Here is a 13,571-nt window from a genome sequence, read left to right as displayed (position 1 = left end):
TCTTATTTATCTTCACTGCTACACTTGAGATAATACTACATTTACTGATTTCTATACTTTCTCAACCCTTATTCCAAAATATAATTTCCTTTAAAACTATTCTATACCTATCCAATGGCTCATTAGCCATCTCCATTCAGAACATCTTTAAAAACATTATGTCCAAATAGAATTTTCTCATTTATCCCCTTCCTTTCATTTCTTTTAATTTTTTCAGTATAATAGCCCAATCAAATATCTTTTCTTCCAAAATAAAATTCTGAAATTATACTTGATTCTGTCTACTCCCTTATTTCCCACAGAAGATAGTAATTAAGTCTTGCAAATCTTACTTAGAAATGTGAACGCTGGTCCCTTTCCAAGAGGTCCAGCCATTATTTTCACTCATTTTCTCTTTAGGATATGGGCAGCCTCCTCCTTGCTTATCCTGCCATCTGCAGTCACTTGTCTCTGTCTCTCAGCAACACTGTTCTTCTCCACTGTCTCCCTAAAGATAGAAATGTCCAACAAACGAATTGAGGAACATTTCAAAGTTCTAGCACAACGTTTTTGAAGACTTAATCCTCAGTAACTTTGTGACTTTTGGAGATGAGCATTGGTATTTTAAAACCATAAAATGGTTAGCGTTTGGGAATTTTTAAGTTATTAAAAAGTAAATCCAACTTCGTTTGTGAACAGCTACAGTTTTCTCTTGGATATGCCATTTACACTGCAGAAATGTTTTCTAACTAAGGAAACTCTGGCACGGTGAAGTACTAAACATTACTGAATAATGTTCTGTAAACCCTCAGGCCATCTGCAGGCTTAAAATGGGTTTGTATCTCATATCTTTGCTTTCGAAGTCCTCCAGTGACTTTACATATATTTTTCTGGTAATTTAGATATCATTGAACTGGAGATTCAATAGTGAAAACCTTTAATACTCTTGAAGGAAAATTAAAAAATAACAGTTTGATTCACTAGAAAAGTCTTTTTTCTCTTGCTTTTCCTACACACTAAATCTAAAAATCTGATCTTTGCTAAAAGAATTGAGATTTGTGTCCATTATGGTTTTTCAACATCTAAATAAAAGTTTTTATGTTTGCTTCTGGAATGAAAATGCAAAATGACCTAAAATACTTTTAAAATATTCAAATTTTCCAACTGTGCCTAACATGACACATTTTAAACTTAAAAGAAATAGTGATTTATTCAATAAAACAAGTTGTGTGCTTTTGAGCAATGGCTCAAAGCTCCTTTTGCCTGTTTGTGCTTCCCATGCCTGTCCATATTTTAAGTCACTGAGTGTCTTATCTTCATTTGGAGGCTTGGATATATTTTCTTCCAATTTGTAGTCTTTAATCACTTCAGTCTTTTTTTTGTGATTTTGTTTTGTTTTGTTTTTTAGAGACAGGGTCTCTTTCTTTTGGCCACACTGGGATCCAGTGACATGATCATGGCTCATGTAACTTCAGACTCCTGAGTTCAAGTGATTTTCCCTCCTGAGTAGTTAGGCCTACAGAGCACACTATCACATCTGGCTAGTTTTTCTTATTTTTTGTAGAGACAGGGTCTCACTATGTTGTCCAGGCTGGTCTCAAACTCCTGGCCTAAAGCAAACCTCCTGGCTTGGCCTCCCAAAGTACTGGCATTACAAGCATGAGCGTCTGTGCCTGGCCAGTCACCTCAGTTTTAATACTGTTTTTCTTAAGAGATAGCTAAAAGATTTCCTTTAAAAGTCATCAATATATAGATTCTGAGAATGTAATGTGTGAAAAAATTTCCTGTTGAAGTAGAGATAATAGCCATCGTTTTACTGAAAATCAGCACTAGTTTGAAAGAAACATTTGGAAAAAAAAAGTTCTAAATGAAATTTTTAACAGGAGAGAAAAAGTAATCTGTGAAAACACATAACTTTTTCAAATATTAAGAAATATTGCTGAAATACGTTCGTCAGCTACTCCTTTCTGCTCATGGACGCCGCCAAGGAGGCATCGTTGAAGTCTCTCTTCTCCCTGCCGTCACGCCTAAGTCAGAGTCTCCTAAAGAGCCCGAACAGGTGAGGAAACTCTTCATTGGAGGGATGAGCTTTGAAACAACCGATGAGAGCCTGAGGAGCCATTTTGAGCAATGGGAAACGCTCACAGACTGTGTGGTAATGAGAGATTCAAACACCAAGCGCTCCAGGGGCTTTGGGTTTGTCACCTATGCCACTGTGGAGGAGGTGGATGCAGCCATGAATGCAAGGCCACACAAGATGGATGGAAGAGTTGTGGAACCAAAGAGAGCTATCTCAAGAGGAGATTCTCAAAGAGCAGGTGCCCATTTAACTGTGGAAAAGATATTTGCTGGTGGCATTACAGAAGCTGAAGAACATCACCTAAGAGATTATTTTGAACAGCATAGAAAAATTGAAGTGATTGAAATCATGACTGACCAAGGCAATAGCAAGAAAAGGGACTTTGACTTTGTAACCATTGATGACCATGATTCAGTGGATAAGACTGTCATTCAGAAATACCATACTGTGAATGGCCACAATGGTGAAGTTAGGAAAGCCCTGTCAAAGCAGGAGATGGCTTAGTGCTTCTTCCAGCCAAAAAGGTCAAAGTGGTTCTGGAAACTTTGGATGTGGTCGTGGAGTTGGTTTCTGTGGGAATGACAACTTTGGTCATGGAGGAAACTTCAGTGGTCGTGGTGGCTTTGGTGGCAGCCATGGTGGTGGTGGATATGGTGGCAATGGGGATGGTTATAATGGATTTGGTAATAATGGAAGCAATTTTGGAGGTGATGGAAGCTACAATGATTTTGGCAATTACAACAATCAGTCTTCAAATTTTGGACCCATGATGGGAGGAAATTTTGGAGGCAGAAGCTCTGGCCCTTATGATGATGGAGGCCAATACTTTGCCAAACCACTAAACCAAGGTGGTTATGGCAGTTCCAACAGCAGCAGTAGCTATGGCAGTGGCAGAGATTTTAATTAGGAAACAAAGTTTAGCAAGAGAGGAAAGCCAGAGAAGTGACAGGGACGCTACAGGTTATAACAGATTTGTGAACTCAGCCAAGCACAGTGGTGGCAGGGCCTAGCTGCTACAGAGAAGACATGTTTTAAATAAATCTTCATGTGTATGGGCAAAAACCTCGAGGACTATATTTGTGACTAATTGTATAACAGGTTATTTTAGTTTTAGTTTTCATTCTGTGGAAAGTGTAAAGCATTCCAACAAAGGGTATATATATATATATATATATATATATATATGTATATTTGCACCATAAATGTACGGTAGTCTGATCATGACACAGAAAGAATGTCTTTTTTTTTTTAATGTGCTGTGCAAAGTTAGTCTACTCTGAAGCCATCTTGGTAAATTTCCCCAACAGTGTGAAGTTAGAATTCCTTCAGGGTGATGCCAGGTTCTATTTGGAATTTATATGCAACCTGCTTGGCTGGAGAAGCCATTGTCTTTAGAAACCTTGGTGTAGTTGAACTGATAGTTACTGTTGTGACCTGAAGTTTACCATTAAAAGAGATTACCCAAGCAAAATCATGGAATTAATGGTTGTAAAAAGATTGCTGGCACATCCTATGTGATATATCTAAATTGAATAATTGTACCAGATAAAATTATAGATGGGAATAAAGTTTGTGTATCATCCATTATCATGTGTAATCAATAAATGATTTCATTCTCTTGAAAAAAAAAGAAATAATACTTTATTATATATGATACTATGGATTAAATTGATTTCCTAGATTACTGAACCTAAATGATGATAACTTTCTTCTCTATCATCATCAACATATTTACCAAGCCTTTGCTTACATAAGGCTAGCAAGAGTAGGCAAAGTTAGTTAGAAAGATAATCCCTGAACACATAGAATTAATTGTTAAACAAAAATTTTCCAGGCTGATATAAGTAATAGCTAAAATGTATTGAGCACATACCATGTGGCAGCACTGCTCTTTGCATTTAATCTTTTATAGTTATATGCTATTATATATAAAATCTTATTTTTCAGATGAGGGAAGATGAGGCATGAAGTGGCTAATCTAATGCCTAAATAATTAGTAAGTGAAACATTTAGGATTCAAACTCAGAGCCCATAATCTTAAACATTATGGTATCCAGCCTTTGAAGAATCAACTTGACTTGATTAGATGCGGTTGATGTTTTTAAATATTAGGTTTAAAAAATGTTTTTTGTATGCATGTATGAAATCTTCTACAATAGTATTAGCTTTAAAGAGACCACACAATATTGCTGTATGTGGAGAAATTGACAGAAACTGGAAACAGAAAATCAGAAAATATGCTTTTTACTAGTTGAGGATGTAAGAGAGTTTGGGAAAAGTCTATATTAGTATTTTAGAATAAAGGGTCTTTAAAATCATATTAACAAATGCACTTATTTTACTTCAACAGCGAAGTTTTACCAGATTGCCACCTATTTTAAATATAACCCTTGTATTTAATTTATACTAAATGTATTAGACATATTTCCGCCCCCCCAGCAGGAAGGCTTCTAATCTTTCTAAAATAAGCCATTATTTCATTTCTTTGAGAACAATTTTTTAAATTTACATTTTTTTCTATTGTTCTGTGAACAATAACAACATCAAATGCTTGCAGAACCTTAATGGAATAAAAGTAAAATTGAGCTCCTATCCGGACAAAAGCCTTTTATAAATTAACCACTATCATGATAAAAAGATCAGAAAGCAATTTTTCCAACAAAAAAACTGCCCTGTTTCCTATCATGTGATTCACACTCTGAGCTATAAATAAAAGAGACCCAGAGAGACAGGACAAGAGAGATAATAGTAAGTGAAAACACTGTTAGCTATGAATTCTGAACTAAATGAATAAGCAATTGACAAGTGGCTCATAGGATTTTTTTTTAAACTCTTAAAAAAATCTCCATAGGTTTTAGTTAAATTCATTACTTAATTTGCCATAAACCACTATAGTATATTTCTGTGGATGTGTGTGTACATGCATGAAGTCAACTATTTTATGGATATATATCCCTATGTATAATTTTAGTTGACTGCAATCACACTTTTGGAGGTAGGGAGAACAGAAATGAGTAAGCAGATTTATATGTATGTAAGTTATAGGAATATTCTGAGCTACCAAGAATTATTCTTCTTGGTTAGTAACAGTTAACTCAGAGATACAATATTTTATTAGTTCTCTGTGATGAAATTATACTTGCTGTCTCTCATAATCTCCATCTATCCCAACCCCATACCTTCCTATGACAGAAAAATTAGATTTATCAAGTACATTTTACATATTCTCGCGCTCTCTCTCTCTCTTTTTTTTTTTTTTCAGACTCACTCTGTCGCCCAGGCTTGAGTGCAGTGGCAGTCTCGGCTCACTGCAACCTCCACCTCACGGGTTCAGGTGATTCTCCTGCCTCAGCCTCCCTAGTAGTTGGGATTACAGGACTGTACCACTACATCTGGCTAATTTTTGTATTTTTAATAGAGACAGGGTTTCACCATGTTGGCCAGGCTGGTCTCGAACTCCTGACCTCAAGTGATCCACATGCCTTGGCCTCTCAAAGTGCTGAGATTACAGGTGTGAGCCACTGTGCCTGGCCCATTTTTACATATCCTTAAGTAAATAATTCAAGACCCATAAAAACAGCATAAATGTTTATACTTAAAATTCTTTAATTTAAAAATTGCATTGCCAAATATAAGCAATAATGAAACATGTTTTTTCAATAAAATATGATTTAGCTATAAAAAAGAATGAAATCCTATCATTCAAAGCAACATGGATGGAACTGGAGTATGTTAAGTGAAATAAGCCAGGAATAGAAAGTTAAGCACCACATGTCCTCATTTATATGTGGAAGCTACAAAAAGTTGATCTCACAGACGTAAAATGTAGAACAGGGGAAAAAACTGATACTACAGGACAGGAAAGGTGGGGTAAAAGGAGGGATAGGGAGAAATGTGTTAAAGGATACAAAATTACAGCCAGGTAGGAGGGATAAGTTGCAGTGTTCTATACCACTGTAGGATGACTATAGCTAACAATAATATATGTTTTAAATAGCTATAAGGGGGATATTGACCATTTCTAACACAAAGAAATAATAAATGTTTGAGATGATGAATATGCTAATTACCCTCACCTGATCATTATACATTCTATATATCGAATATCACTATGTACCCCATGAATATGTGCAATTATTATTTGTCAGTTAATAAAGTAAATTTAAAAAGAAATATATGTTTTTAACACGTACAATAATAACAAAGAGTTCATTAGCTCTAATAATAGGAAAAACTAGAACATGGGTAATTGTAACCAAAGTGTCTGTAAACCTCATATTTCTAGTCTTCTGGCTCACTTATTGCCTACTCTTACTGTGGTGAATTGATTTGTCATAAAGTGTCTGTTTCCTTAAATGAGAAATATGAAAAAATAATAAAATATCCAGAAGTTTTCATGCATATGTATTTGCCACAAGCCTTTTTCTTTTTCTTTGTTTATAATTCTGCACTTTATTCTACAGACTCCAAAATGAGTCAGGATTAGTTTTGCCAACTGATGGGGAATTGAAATAAATTTTAAATGTAGCTAGTCCTAATTTTACTAGAAATGGCCTTCAGCATTCATCCTTTTCTTCCGTGAAAATTCCCTAGCCCCCTCCTACAAAACTACAGTACCAACAACTTTGATGTGAATTTTGTCTTTGAGTCTAAAGCAAATGCTTTCAAAATATACTTTAAAATAGTGTTATTGTGATCTTTTATTCTAGAATGGCTTTATTTATGCACAAATTCAACGAATGGCTCCTACCTCATGGAGTCTTGATTGCAAAGATCTATTCTCACCAGATGGGGATGTTGCATTAGGAAAGAGCAGCCCTGTAGAGTAAAACAATGATTCTCCTACAACCAGGGAGGTGCAGAAGGCAAAAAGCTATCTGCATTTTTAAGATTTGGGCATAAAATAAGTGAAAAACATATTTTGAAAATATTTAATGGTGATATTAATCTAGATGATTTACAATGGTTAGATGATTTACATTTGCACATTTAGACTTCATTTATTTTTTTCTTTGTTTCTTGCTCACAAAAAGAACTTTGTTGTCAACAGCCCTTTTTTCTGTTCAGGCAAAGCATTTATGAACATCTAAATAAATGGTATTTTAAGAAGGAGAGTAGAATGTCAAGGATTTTTCTGTTTTTTCGAAAGTCTCTTAAGATAGTAATGTGTGTCAGTATTATTTTACCATTCTACAGTTTGGTTTTAATCCGTTTTGTATTTCCTTGTTCTTAGGATGCTGTATTTTAAAGCTTCCAAGTGGGTAGTTATTTATAAATATTATTAATAAACATTGACATATTTTTGTCCATACAGTTGACCCTTGAACAACATGAGGGTTAGGGGTGCCAACCCCCTTGCAGTTGAAAATCCATATATAACTTTTGACTCCCCCAAATCTTAACTACTAATAGCCTACTGTTGATCAGAATCCTTACCTATAACATAAGCAGTCAACACATATTTTGTATGTTATATGCATGTTATGCTATATTCTTACAATAAAGTAAGCTAGAGAAAAGAAAATGTTATTAAGGAAATCTTAATGAAGAGGAAATATATTTACTAATCATTAAGTGGAAGTGGATCGTCATAAAGATCTTCATCCTTGTCGTATTCACATTGACTAGGCTGAGAAGGAGGAAGAGGAGGGGTTGGTCTTGCTGTCTCCAGGTGGCAGAGGCAGAAGATGAAGAGGAGGTGAAAGGGGAACAAAAGAGGCAGACACACTCAGAGTCAACATTTATTGAAGAGAACTCTAATAAAAGTGGACCCACGTAGTATTGTTCAAGGGTTAACTGTATTATATTTTCACTACTTTTATCACATTTCTGAAGAACAATGGGTGCAGTTGGCAAAATAAGATTTATAAGTATACCTCAGAGATATTGCAGGTTTGGTTACAGGCACCACCATAAAGCGAATAGCACAATAAACTGAGTCACATGAATTTTTGGTTCTCCAATGTATATAGAATTTATGTTTACACTGTAGTAGAGTCTATTAAGTGTGCAATAGTATTACATGTAAAAAGATTATATTGCTTACCTTAATTAAAAAATATTGCTAAAACGTGCTAATGATCATCTGGGCCTTGAGCAAGTGGTATTCTTTTTCCTGCCGGAGGTTGGAGGGTCCTGCCTTGATGCTGATGTCTGCTAGCTGATTAGGATGGTGGTTGCTGAAGGCTGGGGTGGCTGTGGCAATTTCTGAAAGAAAACAAGACAACAGAGAAGTTTGCCGCATCAATTGGCTCCTTCATGAAAAATTTCTCTGTAGCATGTCATGCTGTTTGACAGCATTTTACCCACATTAGAACTTCTTTCAAGACTGGAGTCAATTTTCTCAAACCCTGCTGCTCTTTTTTCAACTAGGTTCATGGAATATTCTAAATTCTTTTTCATCACTTGACAATGTTCACAGCATCCTCACCAGGAGTAGATTCCGCCACTTGCTTTGCTCATCCATAAGAAGCAACTCCTCACCTCTTCCAGTTTTATTATGAGATTGCAGCAATTCAGTCACAAGTTCAGGCTGTACTTCCAATTCTATTTCTCTTGGTATTTTCACCATACTCACCATTACAATAGTAACATCAAAGATCACTGATCACAGATCACCGTAACAGATATGATAATAATGACAAAGTCTGAAATACTGTAAGAATTGCTAAAATATAATACACAGACATTAAGTGAGCACATGCTTTTGGGAAAATGGTGCCAATAGACTTGCTCAATGCAGGGTACCCATAAGCCTTCATTTGGAATAAAAATGCAGTATCTCCAAAGCACAATAAAGTGAAGCACAATCAAGAAGGTGTGCCTGTATTCACATGATCATTAACATTTCAAATCACGTGCTGATTCAATTGTATAACATGCTGTATTGTGTATATCTCTGAGGTGAACTCTCAGCATTTAGACTTCTAGAAGAACAAGTTTTCAGGAGAACTTCGGTTTGGGGAATTCTTTGATGTGATTGGTTTAAAAATACCTATGCTCACAATTTAACAACATAAAAATAGAAAATAGTGCTGTTCAGATGTTGCCATATAAACTTTAAATGTTCATTATTAAAGCATTATTTTTAGTAAGTTGAAAACAATCTAAATATGCATAAGTGGGCAAGTGACTAAATTATAACACTCCTCTCTTATCCTAGGGGGCTATGTTACAAGACTCCCAGTGAATGTCTGAAATCATGAGTAACAGTGAACTTGATTGCCATTAGTGTTTCACCCACAAGTTTCATGACTTTTCCATCTTAACTAAGAATTTATCACACACTGTGGCCACGATCATTATGCTTTGAGATGTGACAGCAAAACTAGCATGAATTTCTTTTTCTTTTCTTACTACTTCACGGACAGAAGATAAGTTCTTATGGTAGATCTTAGAAACCTCAGCATAAGATTTGTTTCTTTCCTTAAGTTGAAAACTTTCACATTTTCACTCACAGAAAGCACTTAATTGGCTTCCTTTTGGCATATCCAAATTGCCAGCATCACTACTTTTGCACTTTGGGGCCATTATTAAATAAAATAAGGGTTACTTGAACACAAACACTGCAATACCCAGCAGTCAATCTGATAACTCAGGGGTAGGGTAGACCGCATGAATATGCTAGACAAAGGGATGACTCATGTCCCAGTGGAAGGGAGCCAGATTTCGTTGTGCTACTCAGAATGGTGCACAGTTTAAAATTTATACATTGTTTATTTCTGGAATTTTTTCATTTAATATTTTTAGACCATAGTTAACTGTGAGTAAGTGAAACCCATGGAAAGTGAAACTGCAGATAAAGCAAGACTACTATAGTGGATAATATATTAAATTACTAATTAACAATTTTGCTACTCTAAAATTCCACGCTTATAGTAATGTGAACATTTCTTCAAAAACTTGAAGGGATGTCCTTGATAGAGTTAAATTTTTAATAATACATGGTAATATATATTAATATTTTGTCATTGACTTAATAAAGTCTGTTTTTTAATCCCTAGATAACAACAAAAAAGCCTTATGAATGAGAACATACAGATATACACAAAAAAGGCAATTTTTCACCTATCCTGTTTCAAGTGAACTCCCCAAAATTATACAATACAAAGTTTACTTTTAAAAATTTTATTAGGCATAAATGAGCTACAAACATTATATGTCATTCTGTATTTCAAATTGAGGGAGTAGAGAAATTCTTCAAATCTTCCTATAATACATTGCTTTTCAGATTGCTTTGCCACATCTCCATACCTACGATGGGTGGATCTAGGAAACAAACAAGCAAACAAAAACCAGCAATGAGGCTGGGCGCGGTGGCTCACGCTTGTAATCCCAGCACTTTGGGAGGCCGAGGTGGGCGGATCACGAGGTCAGGAGATCGAGACCACAGTGAAACCCCGTCTCTACTAAAAATACAAAAAATTAGCCAGGCGTGGTGGCGGGCGCCTGTAGTCCCAGCTACTTGGAGAGGCTGAGGCAGGAGAATGGCGTGAACCCGGGAGGCGGAGCTTGCAGTGAGCCGAGATCGCGCCACTGCACTCCAGCCTGGGCGACAGAGCGAGACTCCGTCTCAAGAAAAAAAAAAAAAACCAGCAATGAATATCACAACAGCAACACAGCAAGAGGAAGAATGAGAAATTTATCCTAGATAACTATTAGTATAGTAAACCCTCCACAGCTCACCTCCCATATACCAAAGGCAGTCACTGTTAGGAAATTCCAGAAGGGCTGCCCCCGCAGCTTCCACAAACATATCTGCTATGGCTATCACACTTAGTCCATTCTGATATTTTCTCATGCATAGCTTCCACTTACCCAATTCCATGGCCTAAAAAACTATTGTCAACTGTTTATCATGAAACTAACAATGACCATACAGAGGAAAATATTTTGTCTGGCTTCCATCTCATTTTAAATAATAAATTAAGCATTACTTAAAAAATAAAATATTGGATAATTTCATATTAAAAGTATGTATTGTCAGTAAAATGGGCTGAGCTGAGTAGGAACCACCCACATTAGACAAATAGTAGTAGGGAGTTTGTGTGCTTTTTGATCGGGTCGTGGCAGGGAAGAGTTGTGAGAAAATTTCCTGTTAACACTAGTAGCAACTAGTCTATAATAATATTCTCAAGAACTTATTACATGACCGCTACAGTGCTGAGCCCTTCACATAAATTATCAGGTTGATTTTCAGAATAACCTTATAAGGTAAATATTGTTATTGTCTTCATTTATGGAAAGAGGACACGGAAGTTTCTATGACTTAAGTAGTCAGGGCACATAGCTAGTAAGGGACAGTCAGGACTGAAACCAGATAGTGTGCACTCTGTTATTCAGCATTTATTGAGCACCTCATTGGTGCACATTCCTGCATCCTAGAGTTTGAGGGGACTATAAAAAATAATGTATACGCTCTAGTAATATTTATGATGGTTTTGATTTTTAAATGTATTACTTGAAGGATCTTGGGAAGATTAACCAGGCATTGAGTGGAAGGTTGAATTGGAGTATGGGGAGATTAGAGGGAAGGGTATCAGGTAAAGAGCTATTGCAACGGTTCAGGAAATAAGCTGATGAGGGTGTTGGTAGGGGTGTTGTTGGTAAAGTAGCTTTTACATGAAAAATGGATTTTCTTCAAAGCATATGTAATATTAACTTAAACTGCAGCTTTGGAATGCCTCTAAAGTAAGGAGCTGTTATTTGACAGTCACATATAGGCAAAGGTGTGTAATATTAAGCACACCACAAAACTATTTTCAAATGAGGAAATGATTTTTATATAACAGCACAAGTATCACTTAGATTATAAACATTTCCTTATTTAAATAAATACTTATTTCAAGTTTCTTTATTCAACTTTTAAAATAACATTTGTTTACTGAACATTTACTATGTGCCATGAACTAGAGTTTTCATTTATATGATAATTGTATACCTGAAACAACATCAGCCAATGAAAGAGAAGAAAAAGAAGCTAAAGGTACTTTTCTGAAATACTTATTAAGCTCTCTTTTTTTCATTTCAGGATAGGCACATTCTTACGTTGTTTCTATCTCATTGGAAGCTGTGTGTAATGTTATTGCTATCAAAACATATCATACGTGCATACTTTTAAAAGAAATCTTGTGATTAACCCTTTGTCATGCATTAATCACCCATAATGTATCTGACTGTTAATCTTGAATCTCATAATCTATCTAATTTGCCTAGAGTGAGCAGTACACATATTGTTATTTGCTCAAACAACTTACAAAATGAGCCCTTCTCTATATACTGGCAAAGATCAATATTAAAATTACAAAATAACAACCATCTTAGGAAAAATTGGGGGGAAATGCAAAAGTTATTTTCTAATCCAGATTAAGAAAAACTTCAGCTGTTTAGCATTTCAGTGTCAGTGAAATGGAATATTTAGAAACATTTTACTCCACAGAAAATGTGTTTAGTCTCATTTCTCCATTGCTTTCCAATCAATTGCATTTGTTGTATCATGGAAATGACTAAATATTCCTAAGAAAGTGAGATATTGAGTTAAATTTGATTCATTAAATCTGATGCTCTCTTGAGAAAATGTCAGCTTCCTTTCATGTCTCTCTTTTGCTTACAGTTGAAATGATGAGGTACAAATGACCACAGAAAACTATGGAGTTTTCTAGTCCAAAAGCTGAAGCAGACACTCAAATTGGGATCTGTCAGGAGGAGGTGTAAAGTCAGGCTGTCACAATGATGGCATCACATTCTTCAGCCACTCTCATGTGAATACTAGAGAGAATTCTTTAGTGATAAGTGCTTCTTAATTCTAACAAACTGCTAGCTCTTTCTTGGGTAGCAAATAAAACCCAGAAAATTCTGAAATGTCACAGTTATTTAACAATTTTTGAAAAGCTTTTAATATTCGTATTTCACATATCAAACACTAACTTTATGCAGAGCTCTGATCTCTAATATTTGGAGATGCACATTCTACTTGCATGAACAACATGTGAACAAGCTACAGAAAATATTATAATGTATAAATAAGAGCAAAATATCATGTAACAAAAACTCTGATTGTCTTCCTCTAGTTTTTTATTTGTATTTTCTATTTTATGTTCATTATTCTGGTTTTTAACATATCAGAATATTAAGAATAAATGTATGTGAACATAAACTATCTATGTCATTACAAAAGACTGTAATTCTGGCTGATATTTAAATTTTAAAAAAAGAATCAGCAAATAAGATGACTGGTTTTCTATTTACACCGATATCATAACTTTGAGTTGTTTATTAATTAAAAGGTTTATAATTAACTGAAGCCATTATTAACTAGAATTATAGTCTTTACATTCACCCCAAGAGTGACTTTTCACAAGCAAGTTTGAACTTCAGATATTTTGCATTTGATATCAGAAATCTGTCCTCTAATAATAAAATCCTTATGTATTTAATAAATACATGCCATCCCACTTAAGCTAAACCTTTTGTCCCTATTTACATATGTGATTGTCATGCATTATTTTTCTTG

General features: G+C 35.1%; 1 pseudogene; it reads left to right on the top strand.

Annotated features, from left to right (window-relative positions):
* Positions 1 to 2,014: 2,014 nt before the first annotated feature.
* Positions 2,015 to 2,966, top strand: LOC100588111 (annotated as a pseudogene).
* Positions 2,967 to 13,571: the final 10,605 nt, after the last annotated feature.

This window comes from Nomascus leucogenys, chromosome 11, assembly GCF_006542625.1.
Source record: "Nomascus leucogenys isolate Asia chromosome 11, Asia_NLE_v1, whole genome shotgun sequence".
Classification (NCBI taxonomy): domain Eukaryota; kingdom Metazoa; phylum Chordata; class Mammalia; order Primates; family Hylobatidae; genus Nomascus; species Nomascus leucogenys.
Note: the sequence above shows the minus strand (reverse complement) of the source record. Positions and strands in the feature narration are given on the sequence as shown.